The sequence below is a fragment of the Dendrobates tinctorius genome, unplaced genomic scaffold, assembly GCF_039654945.1.
Source record: "Dendrobates tinctorius isolate UK_male_01 unplaced genomic scaffold, ASM3965494v1 ptg000048l, whole genome shotgun sequence".
NCBI lineage: Eukaryota > Metazoa > Chordata > Amphibia > Anura > Dendrobatidae > Dendrobates > Dendrobates tinctorius.
Window position 1 is genome coordinate 5,852,283 of NW_027361716.1, and position 15,836 is coordinate 5,868,118.

Sequence of the window (15,836 nt, forward strand, 5' to 3'; positions counted from 1 at the left end):
CCGGGGATACGGTACCCTTTCTCACCTTTGTGCAATCACCTGCAAGCCATACTGGGCCTAACACCGTCTGAGCCTGCCTCCTGATGTATAGACATATATTTTGAATGTGTACGCTATCCATACATGTTATCCGGGGATACGGTACCCTTTCTCACCTTTGTGCAATCACCTGCAAGCCATACTGGGCCTAACACCATCTGATCCTGCCTCCTGATGTATAGACATATATTTTGAATGTGTACGCTATCCATACATGTTATCCGGGGATACGGTACCCTTTCTCACCTTTGTGCAATCACCTGCAAGCCATACTGGGCCTAACACCGTCTGAGCCTGCCTCCTGATGTATAGACATATATTTTGAATGTGTACGCTATCCTTACTTGTTATCCGGGGATACGGTACCCTTTCTCACCTTTGTGCAATCACCTGCAAGCCATACTGGGCATAACACCGTCTGAGCCTGCCTCCTGATGTATAGACATATATTTTGAATGTGTATGCTATCCTTACTTGTTATCCGGGGATACGGTACCCTTTCTCACCTTTGTGCAATCACCTGCAAGCCATACTGGGCCTAACACCGTCTGAGCCTGCCTCCTGATGTATAGACATATATTTTGAATGTGTACGCTATCCTTACTTGTTATCCGGGGATACGGTACCCTTTCTCACCTTTGTGCAATCACCTGCAAGCCATACTGGGCCTAACACCGTCTGAGCCTGCCTCCTGATGTATAGACATATATTTTGAATGTGTACGCTATCCATACATGTTATCCGGGGATACGGTACCCTTTCTCACCTTTGTGCAATCACCTGCAAGCCATACTGGGCCTAACACCGTCTGAGCCTGCCTCCTGATGTATAGACATATATTTTGAATGTGTACGCTATCCTTACTTGTTATCCGGGGATACGGTACCCTTTCTCACCTTTGTGCAATCACCTGCAAGCCATACTGGGCATAACACCGTCTGAGCCTGCCTCCTGATGTATAGACATATATTTTGAATGTGTATGCTATCCTTACTTGTTATCCGGGGATACGGTACCCTTTCTCACCTTTGTGCAATCACCTGCAAGCCATACTGGGCCTAACACCGTCTGAGTCTGCCTCCTGATGTATAGACATATATTTTGAATGTGTACGCTATCCTTACTTGTTATCCGGGGATACGGTACCCTTTCTCACCTTTGTGCAATCACCTGCAAGCCATACTGGGCCTAACACCGTCTGAGCCTGCCTCCTGATGTATAGACATATATTTTGAATGTGTACGCTATCCATACATGTTATCCGGGGATACGGTACCCTTTCTCACCTTTGTGCAATCACCTGCAAGCCATACTGGGCCTAACACCATCTGATCCTGCCTCCTGATGTATAGACATATATTTTGAATGTGTACGCTATCCATACATGTTATCCGGGGATACGGTACCCTTTCTCACCTTTGTGCAATCACCTGCAAGCCATACTGGGCCTAACACCGTCTGAGCCTGCCTCCTGATGTATAGACATATATTTTGAATGTGTACGCTATCCTTACTTGTTATCCGGGGATACGGTACCCTTTCTCACCTTTGTGCAATCACCTGCAAGCCATACTGGGCATAACACCGTCTGAGCCTGCCTCCTGATGTATAGACATATATTTTGAATGTGTATGCTATCCTTACTTGTTATCCGGGGATACGGTACCCTTTCTCACCTTTGTGCAATCACCTGCAAGCCATACTGGGCCTAACACCGTCTGAGCCTGCCTCCTGATGTATAGACATATATTTTGAATGTGTACGCTATCCTTACTTGTTATCCGGGGATACGGTACCCTTTCTCACCTTTGTGCAATCACCTGCAAGCCATACTGGGCCTAACACCGTCTGAGCCTGCCTCCTGATGTATAGACATATATTTTGAATGTGTACGCTATCCATACATGTTATCCGGGGATACGGTACCCTTTCTCACCTTTGTGCAATCACCTGCAAGCCATACTGGGCCTAACACCGTCTGAGCCTGCCTCCTGATGTATAGACATATATTTTGAATGTGTACGCTATCCATACATGTTATCCGGGGATACGGTACCCTTTCTCACCTTTGTGCAATCACCTGCAAGCCATACTGGGCCTAACACCGTCTGAGCCTGCCTCCTGATGTATAGACATATATTTTGAATGTGTACGCTATCCTTACTTGATATCCGGGGATATGGTACCCTTTCTCACCTTTGTGCAATCACCTGCAAGCCATACTGGGCCTAACACCGTCTGAGCCTGCCTCCTGATGTATAGACATATATTTTGAATGTGTACGCTATCCATACATGTTATCCGGGGATACGGTACCCTTTCTCACCTTTGTGCAATCACCTGCAAGCCATACTGGACCTAACACCGTCTGATCCTGCCTCCTGATGTATAGACATATATTTTGAATGTGTACGCTATCCTTACTTGTTATCCGGGGATACGGTACCCTTTCTCACCTTTGTGCAATCACCTGCAAGCCATACTGGGCCTAACACCATCTGAGCCTGCCTCCTGATGTATAGACATATATTTTGAATGTGTACGCTATCCATACATGTTATCCGGGGATACGGTACCCTTTCTCACCTTTGTGCAATCACCTGCAAGCCATACTGGGCCTAACACCGTCTGAGCCTGCCTCCTGATGTATAGACATATATTTTGAATGTGTACGCTATTCTTACTTGTTATCCGGGGATACGGTACCCTTTCTCACCTTTGCGCCATCACGTGTAATCCATACTGGGCCTGAGAACGGCTGGCGAGCTGTTAAGCAAGCTACAGCACCTGTGGTTTGCACACGTAAGTTTTTCATTTTTTCAGGAATGACGGTTAGGCCTAATTCCGTAACTGCGGTTGACCTGCACTTACTGGGAAATCAGCGTTCGCGGGTAATAATTGTAATCACAGATCCCCATCACTAACGTTGTTCAGCGGGTTATCTTCACCTGTAAGCGACAAACGCTGGCCTTTTCAGTGTAGCGCACATGCAGCCACGGACATGTAAGGGCATGACACACCAGTTATTGGCCAATCTCATGTGCCAGAGCCTCACGTGTCCCTCTAGTAAGCCAGACTCGGACCGCGGGGCATGACGGAGTCTCGTTCGTTAACAGAATTAAGCTTGCAATCTGTGCATCTTTTCTGTAGCTTGCATGGTTGAGGTTTCCCAGGTGGAGTCGAATTAAACAGTAGGCTCCACTCCTGGTGGTGCCCTTCTGGTCATTTCTTTAAGGTTCAGCTTTGCAACCATACTGCCCACGTAAAACAAACACTTTGCCTTCATGAACGCTGTTTGGAGGGTCATGACTCGTTGGAAAAATGCCGCCCAATCAGTTAACCTGCTAGAGAGATCCTTCGTTGCTCCCAAGCATGACATCACACTCCCTAGGAGGAAGGTAATGCCACTGTGGCGACCGTACTCCTGGGGGCGACACAAGTGCACTGATGCCCAGCCACTGCTCGATGAATCTGCTGGTACATTGACCCAGACCACTACATTCCCCTCGCACGCTACACAGCCTGAATCTGACCCTGATGAAACTCAGGTTACCCTTCCCATATACAGTTCCATCTTACACGGTGACAAAGAGGAAGCTGCAGATGAAAGTGCAGGTTCGGCCCACCCGCCATCAGACACACCAACATACTATCAGGGGCCCTGTGCCAGTGCCGTCGCCAACGAGTGGGCCCCCCCTGCTTGCTCAGGATCACAGCACTTGCAAGGTTGAAATACTGTGCAGTGAGATGGAAGATGGGGATGACGAGGAGTCCAGACTAGTATTCCCTAGCGAGGAGACTTATTTGATTGTTTTCAATGTTGGGGCAGCAATTTTTGGGGAGCACTATACTCTGGAGAATGATAGATGGGGCCCACCATACACTGGAACATTCCAAAGGTGGACATCAGACACTGGAGCAGCATTTACAGGGCCCATTATACACTAGAGCATTAGAAATGGGGCCCATTATGTTTGGAGCATTATTTGGGCCCATAACACAGTGGAGCTTCATCCATGGGGACCAACATATACTGTAGGATTATGTGGAGCTCATCATATACTGTTTCAAACATTATATGGGACCAATGATTCTGTATGGAGAAATAGATGGGCCTCGTCATGAGATGTAAAAAGTGAGGTATTTTTCATTGTACTATACCGCTATTTCTCTGCCGTATCGGAGCATGATGAGTTGTGGTATGTGTTAAAGGGGCGCTCTTTCGCCCAGGGCACATGAAAACCTGGAGCCAGCCCTCCCCCCCCCCCACAACTTTAGCCAAATAACCCCCATTTTTCAGTGCGTAACTTGTATTATGAATAGTGTTGAGCATTCCGATACCGCAAGTATCGGGTATCGGCCGATATTAGCGGTATCGGAATTCCGATACTTATTTCCGATACTTTTGTCATATCGGATTCCGGAATCGGAATCGGAAGTTCCCATCATGCTATGAGCCTGCTTGCTTTGATTAAGCCAATGGGAATCCTCCGAAGTGTGGGCACATCCTGTTAGGCATGTAGGCATGTTAACTATTGGCATGGCTGTGATTGGCTGCCGAAATGATGTCATGATGCACTATAAAAGCCACCGCAGCCGCCATTTCTGGTCACTCTGCTGTGAATTCAGTTAGGGACAGGCTGCTGTAGAAGACTGTGAGGGACAGTTAGAAATAGCGATTCCACCAAACATCTAGTGCTTTACCCAGGCTACATAAACCACCACTGTAGCCTTCTTTGCCCTAGCAGCAGTGTTCACAGCTGTCGGCAAGGGCTGTGTGAGTGCAGCTCACGCTGTGGAGTGGGTCCTGCAGCCACGTCAGGCTGTAGGCCACCCAGTGTGATCACTGCTGCCTCATACATCTTTTATTTTTTGAGCTGCATTTTTTACATAATTTCAATCTAGTGTGCTTCCATCCGTATCCATATACGTTGGTTGCAAACACTAGTAGTAGACAGCGGAGCCTTTCTGCAGCCTTTCAGTGCTAGTGTCCACTTTGCTGCACTGTTCACGGCTGTCTGAGAGGTCTCTGACTGTGTGTGAGTGCAGCTCACGCTGAGTAGTGTGTCCTGCAGCTACGTCTGGCTGTAGGACGCTCAGCGTGCGTCAGTGCCTCACACATATTTTTATTTGAGTGCAGCTCATTTTTTCTTCTATTAGTGTGCATCCATCCGTCTCCATCTACAGTGGTTGCAAACACTATATAGGAGTACACAGCGGAGCCTTTCTGCAGCCTGTCAGTGCCAGTGCCCACTTAGCTGCACTGTTGACGGCTGTCTGAGAGGTCTCTGACTGTGTGTGAGTGCAGCTCACGCTGAGTAGAGTGTCCTGCAGCTACGTCTGGTTGTAGGACGCTCAACATGCGTCACTGCCTCACACATATTTGTCTTTGAGTGCAGCTCATTTTTTCTTCTCCTATTAGTGTGCATCCATCCGTATCCATCAACATTGGTTGGTTGCAAACACTATATAGGAGTAGATAGAGGAGCCTTTTTTTCTGGCTTGTGCCCTGCCGGCGCAGCCAGATTAGTATTACCCAATTTTTTTGGAGCCTCATCTTTTGCATTGTAGGTTACCTGCCTGCATTGTAATAGCTCCAAAAAGTTGGTGATACTATCAGTTTCAATTCTTTGTTCACATACTTTGAGTTTGTTTCCAACAAAGAAACCACAAAAAAAGTTCACCAAACACTACATTTGGAACTTGTGTAGGCCACATCAGCTCCTATTAAAGTCTAGTCCACACACACACACTTCATAAAATTAGTGTTTCTTGTACCTGTAACCAGCTGTTCAGGAATAAGCACACTAAGGCCCCCCTTTGTACTTTTTTGCCTATCTTAAGCAGTCTTGCGAGATGAAGAAGGCAGGGAGTAAGGCGCGTGGGCGTGGGCGTGGACGTGGAGTTTCAGCAGGGAGAGGACGTGGGGATTCTGCAGGGAGAGGACGTGGGGATTCTACAGGTAGAGGACGTGGGGATTCTGGGCCTGCTGCGGGCACCAGTGGATCAGCATCCCCCAGTTTTAGCAGGCAACAGTCCTTTATGCGCAGCTTTGTAGGACCTCAACGTACCCCACTGCTGCGGGAGGAACAAATTGAAGCCGTTGTCGGATGGATGGCAGCTAACGCATCGACTTCAATTACTTCCGCATCCTCTCAGGGTCAGAGCACCGAAGAGCAACCATCTGTCTCTTCACTACCTGCCAAAGTGCCCAGGCAGTCAGAGAGACATGGACAGGAGCCATCACAGTCTCTACTTTTGTTCTCGGAATCTGTTGGCTTGGAAAGAGGGGGCCAGCCAAGCAGCATTCCTGAATGTGAAGAAGAGGGAGTATGCAGTGATGCGCAACTTCTTTGTCCCTCTGAATCTGAAGAGGCGAGTGGGCCAGTGCCTATGGTCAGCACACCTCAGTACGCATCAGATGATGACGAGACTCAGTTGCCACTTTCTGGTGCGTACGGTGCTGGCGAGACAACCCCAGAGAAGCAGCTGTTTGAAGAGGGGAGGGAAGATGATGAGGTCCTTGACCCATCATGGCGTGAGCAACAGGAAGGTGGTGGGAGCAGCTCGGAGGAAGAGATTCCTCTACCGGCCAAAACAGGAGGCAGAGGGAGGGGGAAGACTTGGTTGCCTGTACCCTCCACTTCGGCACCCGTTAGGAGCATTCCTCCTTCCAAAGGCAAACCGGGCGCTCACAAGAGTTGCAGTGCGTGGTCCTTTTTTGACACAGTTGCAGATGACATTTGCTTTGTCAAATGCAAGCTGTGTCATCAGAGAGTCAAAAGAGGGAGAAATGTCAGCAACCTCAATACCACAAATATGTGGAAACATGTGCGCACCAAGCACGAGTTGGAGTTGCAGAGACACCCTGAAGACGTAGGCCAACGTACAGCACCACCTACAACCTCTTCAGTTCATGTTGGGCCCTCTTCCTCCAGCTCACACACTGCTGGTTCGGCTTCCTCACAGGATCGCCAAGGAAGAACCTCTGCCACTGTTGTCCGGAGACCCTGTCAGATTACACCCATAGCAGCACGTTCCCATCCATCACAGCCATCGGTAGCACAGGCATGGGATAAAAGGCACCCTTACTCGGCAAACCATCCCCGAGCACAGTCTCTGAATGCTGGCATTGCCAAACTTCTGGCAGTTGAAATGCTGTCATTCAGGCTGGTGGACACTGACACCTTCCGGGACTTAATGGCATTGGCAGTCCCCCAATACAACGTGCCCAGCCGCTTTTATTTCAGCAGGCGAGCCGTCCCTGCCCTGCAGAAACATGTTGAGGGCAAAATAAAACATGCGCTACTAAACGCCGTTAGTAGCAAGGTCCACCTGATCACCGATGCATGGACCAGTAACCATGGACAGGGACGATACCTTTCCCTCACTGCCCACTGGGTCAATGTTGTGGAGCCGGGTACGGATCTGGAGAGTGGCGTTGTACGTGTTCTTCCAACGCCACGGATTGCAGGACTCCAGTCTGTACACATAGACTCCTCCTCCTACTCAAGTTCCTCAGAAACAGCAGAGCAGGAGCCTGTTACGACCGATATGAGCACAGCCGTGGCCAAACGTCAACAGGCTGTACTCAAATTAATTTCTTTGGGGAATCGAAGCCACACAGCGCAGGAGCTCTGGAATGCTATCAAGCTGGAGAGCGATGTGTGGTTTGGGCCAGCGAATCTCCAGCCGGGCTTGGTAGTGTGTGACAATGGCCGAAATCTGGTGGCAGCTCTTGGCCTAGGCAACCTCACACACATCCCATGTCTGGCACATGTTCTTAACTTGGTCGTGCAGAGCTTTCTGAGGGACTATCCGGATCTTGCTGCACTGTTGCACAAGGTCCGCATAGAGTGCGCTCACTTGCGACGTTCCAGCACGGCAAGATCGCGCCTCGCTGCTCTGCAGCGACGATTTGGCCTTCCGGAACATCGCATCATATGTGACCTACCCACCCGGTGGAATTCAACGTTACATATGTTGGAGCGGTTGTGTGAGCAGCAGGCAGCAGTCATGGAGTACCAGCTGCATCAGGCGCAAACAAGTCGCACTGTGCGCCGTTCACACTTCAGCACCATTGAGTGGGCCTCTATGAAGGACATCTGCCTCGTTTTGCGTGCCTTCGATGAATCCACGCGGATGGCGAGTGCAGATGATGCACTAGTCAGCATGACTGTCCCCCTTATCTGCCTGCTTCAACAAACACTGCAAGCACTAAGAGATGAGGTTTCAGAAGAGGTGGAGGATGAGGAGTCCCAAATGCCATCTGCTTCTGGTCAGTCTGCGCTACGTGTTTCCTCACAAAGGCCTAGGCAGGGGACACTTTGTGAGGAGGATGAGGAGGAGTCGATGGAGGAGGAAGACATCTCTCCAGAGGAGGGAGGTACACAAACCTCTACTCAGTATGTACAGCGAGGGTGGGGTGATGCAGAGCAGGCCGAGGTCACGCCTCAAACAGGGGACAGTGGTTCTTTGGCAGTTGGGAGTCTGCAGCACATGGTTGATTTCATGCTGCAGTGCCTGAGAAACGACCGCTGCATCGCCCACATTCTCGTCTCGGCTGATTATTGGGTGTACACCCTCCTAGATCCTCGCTACCGGGACAGCGTACAAAGGCTCATACCAACGTTGAACCGGGAGCGTAAAATGCGGGAGTACGAAGAGTCACTGGTGCAGTCCATAATGTTTTCCATTCCACCCGACAGCATTGTTGCTAGTGCTTTAAAAAGCAGCTCTGTGCGTCGAGGCAGTGGAGGAAACTCTGCACAAAGAGGGAGCAGAGGCAGCGCCGCAGCACAAGGCAAGACCACTATGGCCCAAATGTGGCAAAGTTTTGTGTGTCCACCACAATTGTCTACACCATCAGCGACGCCTCGAGTCAGCAGGAGGCAACGCTTCCGTCAGATGGTGTCAGACTACATGTCTTGCCCTGTCGCTGTACTCCCAGATGGCTCTTCCCCCTTCAAGTTTTGGGTCTCTAAGCTGGATACATGGCCAGAGCTTAGCCAGTATGCATTGGAGGTGCTGGCTTGCCCTGCTGCCAGTGTATTATCGGAACGTGTCTTTAGTGCCGCAGGTGGTGTACTAACAGACCGTCGCACGCGACTATCTTCCGATAATGTTGACCGGCTGACTTTTCTGAAAATGAACAAGGCCTGGATCTCCAAAGACTTTGCCATTCCTCTTACAGACTAAATTAGTGGTTGGCAACTGTATCCAGGTCTGCTGGTGTGTTCATTTTTCTACCACCTGAACTATAATCCCTGTGCTTCAACACAGCCAGTTGTCGCTCAGATGTGTCGTCTGCACAGAGAAACACACTAGCTCCTGTGTTAGTGGGGTTCAGTAATGCCAGCTGATCCCCTGCTGTGTGGACGGCAAAGTCACCAGCTCCATCAACATTCAAACCACTACTGATTTTTAACCGTGCCCAACTTAGGTCTCTGGCTCCACTGTCTCTACTATTTCCCCTGACCTCCAACCCCGCCATCTACATCTCTGAAGTGGCGTCAGCACAATCTACACTTGTTCCTGTGTTCCTGTGGCTCAGTCCCATCAGTTTATCCCCTGATGTGTGTCCGGCAAGGTCTCCTGCTCTGTCCACATTCCCATAACCAGTAGTGGGAATGAGGACAGAGCTGGCGAACTTGCCGGACAAACATCAGGGGATCAACTGACGGGACTGAGCACCAGTAACACAGGAACAAGTGTAGATTGTGCTGACGCCACTTCAGAGATGTAGCTGGCGGGGTTGGAGGCCAGGGTAAATAGTAGAGACAGTGGAGCCAGAGGCCTAAGTGGAGCATGGTTAGAATCAGTAGTAGTCCACAACCTCCATAAAAACCGCTGCCCATTGGCCTCTGCATGCGGCATGCGTAATCCTGGGCTCCAACAGCGTCAGTTGGTGTTCAGAAGTGTCGTCTCCACAGAGCCAAACACATTCTTTCGAGTGTTAGTGGGGTTCAGCACTGCCAGCTGTTCCCCTGCTGTGGAGATGGCAAGTCTCCTGCTGCCTTCACCTGCCAAAATCCAGTAGGCCCCAGCCTGCTCCACGCCTAATCCTGGGCTCCAACAGCATCAGTTGGTGTTCAGAAGTGTCGTCTCCACAGAGCCAAACACATTCGTTAGAGTGTTAGTGGGTTTCAGCACTGCCAGCTGTTCCCCTGCTGTGGAGATGGCAAGTCTCCTGCTGCCTTCACCTGCCAAAATCCAGTAGGCCCCAGCCTGCTCCACGCCTAATCCTGGGCTCCAACAGCGTCAGTTGGTGTTCAGAAGTGTCGTCTCCACAGAGCCAAACACATTCGTTCGAGTGTTAGTGGGGTTCAGCACTGCCAGCTGTTCCCCTGCTGTGGAGATGGCAAGTCTCCTGCTGCCTTCACCTGCCAAAATCCAGTAGGCCCCAGCCTGCTCCACGCCTAATCCTGGGCTCCAACAGCGTCAGTTGGTGTTCAGAAGTGTCGTCTCCACAGAGCCAAACACATTCGTTCAAGTGTTAGTGGGGTTCAGCACTGCCAGCTGTTTCCCTGCTGTGGAGATGGCAAGTCTCCTGCTGCCTTCACCTGCCAAAATCCAGTAGGCCCCAGCCTGCTCCTCGCCTAATCCTGGGCTCCAACAGCGTCAGTTGGTGTTCAGAAGTGTCATCTCCACAGAGCCAAACACATTCATTCAAGTGTTAGTGGGGTTCAGCACTGCCAGCTGTTCCCCTGCTGTGGAGATGGCAAGTCTCCTGCTGCCTTCACCTGCCAAAATCCAGTAGGCCCCAGCCTGCTCCACGCCTAATCCTGGGCTCCAACAGCGTCAGTTGGTGTTCAGAAGTGTCGTCTCCACAGAGCCAAACACATTCGTTCAAGTGTTAGTGGGGTTCAGCACTGCCAGCTGTTCCCCTGCTGTGGAGATGGCAAGTCTCCTGCTGCCTTCACCTGCCAAAATCCAGTAGGCCCCAGCCTGCTCCTCGCCTAATCCTGGGCTCCAACAGCGTCAGTTGGTGTTCAGAAGTGTTGTCTCCACAGAGCCAAACACATTCGTTCAACTGTTAGTGGGGTTCAGCACTGCCAGCTGTTCCCCTGCTGTGGAGATGGCAAGTCTCCTGCTGCCTTCACCTGCCAAAATCCAGTAGGCCCCAGCCTGCTCCTCGCCTAATCCTGGGCTCCAACAGCGTCAGTTGGTGTTCAGAAGTGTCGTCTCCACAGAGCCAAACACATTCGTTCAAGTGTTAGTGGGGTTCATCATTGCCAGCTGATCCCCTGCTGTGGAGATGGCAGTCTCTCCTGCTTTCTCCGCATTCCAAAGACAGTAGGCCTCTGCCTACACCCTCCTATTTCCTGGGCTTCAACTCAGCCAGTTGTAGCTCGGAAGTGCCGTCCACACGGAAAGAGATACTTGCTCCCGTGTCTCAGTGGGGTTCAGTAACGTCAGCTGATCCCCTGCTGTGTGGATGGCAGTCTCTCCTGCTGTCACCTCATTCAAAATACAGTAGGCCTCTGCCTACACCCTCCTATTTCCTGGGCTTCAACACAGCCAGTTGTAGCTCGGAAGTGCCGTCCACACGGAAAGAGATACTTGCTCCCGTGTCTCAGTGGGGTTCAGTAACGTCAGCTGATCCCCTGCTGTGTGGATGGCAGTCTCTCCTGCTTTCACCTCATTCAAAATACAGTAGGCCTCTGCCTACACCCTCCTATTTCCTGGGCTTCAACACAGCCAGTTGTAGCTCGGAAGTGCCGTCCACACGGAAAGAGATACTTGCTCCCGTGTCTCAGTGGGGTTCAGTAACGTCAGCTGATCCCCTGCTGTGTGGATGGCAGTCTCTCCTGCTGTCACCTCATTCAAAATACAGTAGGCCTCTGCCTACACCCTCCTATTTCCTGGGCTTCAACACAGCCAGTTGTAGTTCGGAAGTGCCGTCCACACGGAAAGAGATACTTGCTCCCGTGTCTCAGTGGGGTTCAGTAACGTCAGCTGATCCCCTGCTGTGTGGATGGCAGTCTCTCCTGCTGTCACCTCATTCAAAATACAGTAGGCCTCTGCCTACACCCTCCTATTTCCTGGGCTTCAACACAGCCAGTTGTAGCTCAGAAGTGCCGTCCACACGGAAAGAGATACTTGCTCCCGTGTCTCAGTGGGGTTCAGTAACGTCAGCTGATCCCCTGCTTTGTGGATGGCAGTCTCTCCTGCTGTCACCTCATTCAAAATACAGTAGGCCTCTGCCTACACCCTCCTATTTCCTGGGCTTCAACACAGCCAGTTGTAGTTCGGAAGTGCCGTCCACATGGAAAGAGATACTTGCTCCCGTGTCTCAGTGGGGTTCAGTAACGTCAGCTGATCCCCTGCTGTGTGGATGGCAGTCTCTCCTGCTGTCACCTCATTCAAAATACAGTAGGCCTCTGCCTACACCCTCCTATTTCCTGGGCTTCAACACAGCCAGTTGTAGTTCGGAAGTGCCGTCCACACGGAAAGAGATACTTGCTCCCGTGTCTCAGTGGGGTTCAGTAACGTCAGCTGATCCCCTGCTTTGTGGATGGCAGTCTCTCCTGCTGTCACCTCATTCAAAATACAGTAGGCCTCTGCCTACACCCTCCTATTTCCTGGGCTTCAACACAGCCAGTTGTAGTTCGGAAGTGCCGTCCACACGGAAAGAGATACTTGCTCCCGTGTCTCAGTGGGGTTCAGTAACGTCAGCTGATCCCCTGCTGTGTGGATGGCAGTCTCTCCTGCTGTCACCTCATTCAAAATACAGTAGGCCTCTGCCTACACCCTCCTATTTCCTGGGCTTCAACACAGCCAGTTGTAGTTCGGAAGTGCCGTCCACACGGAAAGAGATACTTGCTCCCGTGTCTCAGTGGGGTTCAGTAACGTCAGCTGATCCCCTGCTGTGTGGATGGCAGTCTCTCCTGCTGTCACCTCATTCAAAATACAGTAGGCCTCTGCCTACACCCTTCTATTTCCTGGGCTTCAACTCAGCCAGTTGTAGCTCGGAAGTGCCGTCCACACGGAAAGAGAAACTTGCTCCCGTGTCTCAGTGGGGTTCAGTAACGTCAGCTGATCCCCTGCTGTGTGGATGGCAGTCTCTCCTGCTGTCACCTCATTCAAAATACAGTAGGCCTCTGCCTACACCCTCCTATTTCCTGGGCTTCAACATCGCCAGTTGTAGCTCGGAAGTGCCGTCCACACGGAAAGAGATACTTGCTCCCGTGTCTCAGTGGGGTTCAGTAACGTCAGCTGATCCCCTGCTGTGTGGATGGCAGTCTCTCCTGCTGTCACCTCATTCAAAATACAGTAGGCCTCTGCCTACACCCTCCTATTTCCTGGGCTTCAACACAGCCAGTTGTAGTTCGGAAGTGCCGTCCACACGGAAAGAGATACTTGCTCCCGTGTCTCAGTGGGGTTCAGTAACGTCAGCTGATCCCCTGCTTTGTGGATGGCAGTCTCTCCTGCTGTCACCTCATTCAAAATACAGTAGGCCTCTGCCTACACCCTCCTATTTCCTGGGCTTCAACACAGCCAGTTGTAGTTCGGAAGTGCCGTCCACACGGAAAGAGACACTTGCTCCCGTGTCTCAGTGGGGTTCAGTAACGTCAGCTGATCCCCTGCTGTGTAGATAGCAAAGTCTCCTGCTGCCTACACAGTCGTACCACTACTGATTTTTAACCGTGCTCCAATTAGGCCTGTGGCTCCACTGTCTCTCGTATTTCCCCTGTCCTCCAACCCTGCCAGTTACAGCTCCGAAGTGGCGTCTGCACAATCCACACTTGTTCCTGTGTTACAGGTGTTCAGTCCGGTCAGTTAATCCCCTGATGTGTGTCCGGCAATGTCGCCTGCTCTGTCCACATTCCCATTATGGGAATGTGGACAGAGCAGGTGACATTGCCGGACACACATCAGGGGATTAACTGACCGGACTGAACACCTGTAACACAGGAACAAGTGTGGATTGTGCAGACGCCACTTCGGAGCTGTAACTGGCGGGGTTGGAGGACAGGGGAAATACGAAAATCAGTGAAGCCACAGGCCTAAGTGGAGCTTGGTTCAAATTAGTAGTCTACAACCGATCTTAAAATTTCTTCAATGCAGCCTCAGCCTGCTCCGTGCTTGTCCCTGGGCTTCAACACAGCCAGTTGTTGCTCGGAAGTGCTGTCTTCACAGAGTAAAACACTAGCTCCTGTGTTTGTGGGGTTCAGTAACGTCAGCTGCTCCCCTGCTGTTTTGATGGCAATCTGTCCTGCTGCCTCCCAATTGACAGCACATCAGGCCTCAGCCTGCTAAGTGCTTGTCCTGGGCTCCAACATCGCCAGTTGCTGCTCATAACTGACTTTGGCACGGGTACTCCCTCCTGCCCAGCTTGGTTCCAGCCCTGCCTGCTGTTTCCGGGAAGTGTCAATGTCAGTTTGCCACCCCAAGTTGCCATGTCGTGTTGCGGTTGGGTTAGCCGAGGCTAGGGTGCCAGCAGTTTAGGTGCTTCCTATGTGGACTGCGGGTTCTGGTAAGAAAGGCTTGTTCCATAGTGCCAGTAGGACAAGCACCCCCTGTAGGACTGTGTGATTCGGTAACTGCGGCCAGCTTGCGGCATGCCAACTTTGCTTTTCAGGGGTAACTTCTGATACCCCTCCGGGTTCCAGCACCGTCAGCTGGTTCTCGTCAGAGCCTTTGGCCTAGGTGCCTCCATCTCGGTATCCGAGTTCCGGCAACGTCTGCTGGTCCTTGGTAGTGCTTTGTAGCACAGGTACCTCCTGCTTAGTAACCGGGTTCCAGCACCGTCAGCTGGTCCTCGGTTGTGCCATTGGCTCTTATTCCTTCTGTTGCCCCGCCGGGTGCCAGCACTGTCAGCTGGTCCTCGCTACTTCCATTTGCTCTTGCAGCTTATGCTACCCCTCCGGGTTCCAGCACCGTCAGCTGGTTCTCGTCAGAGCCTTTGGCCTAGGTGCCTCCATCTCGGTATCCGAGTTCCGGCAACGTCTGCTGGTCCTTGGTAGTGCTTTGTAGCACAGGTACCTCCTGCTTAGTAACCGGGTTCCAGCACCGTCAGCTGGTCCTCGGTAGTGCCATTGGCTCTTGTTCCTTCTGCTGCCCCTCCGGGTGCCAGTACCGTCAGCTGGTTCAAGAGGACAAAGAACAGGAAGACAACCACCAAGATGCAGAACAACAAGAGAGAGAAGACAAAGAAGCATAAAAAAAACAAAGCAGAAGAACATTAAGCATAAGACTAATACTCTGAGCAAATGATATCTTATTTATAAGCAGAAGAAGACTAAGCAGTGTATGGGGGTGAGTCCGTTCCTCCTCGTGGTGCCCCTGGAAAAGGCCTGCTGCTGCAGGCCAAACTGAACGCGGACAAATCCTGTTGTAAATCTTTTGTGACAGGCAGAACGGAAGGTGTAAACTTCTAACTTTTCTAGATAACAACTACAGGAATGCCTGACACAAACAAGAATATGATGAAGAAGAATAGGAAGAAGATGAAGAAGTTGAATATGTATAATAATAATTGTTGAATAAGAAGAATATGAAGAATGTAAGAAAAGGAAGAAGAAGAAGAAGAAGAATGTAAAAAAAGGAAGTAGAAGAATTTAAAAAAGGAAGAAGAAGAAGAATGTAAAAAAAGGAATAAGAAGAAGAATGTAAAAAAAGGAAGAAGAAGAAGAATGTAAAAAAAGGAAGAAGAAGAAGAAGAATGTAAAAAAAGGAATAAGAAGAAGAAGAAGAAGAAGAAGGTAAAAATGGGAAGAAGAATAAGAAAGAAGAAGAAAGAAGAAGAAGACATACATGTCTGGCAAAATATAAATGAGGCTAACATAGTCAAT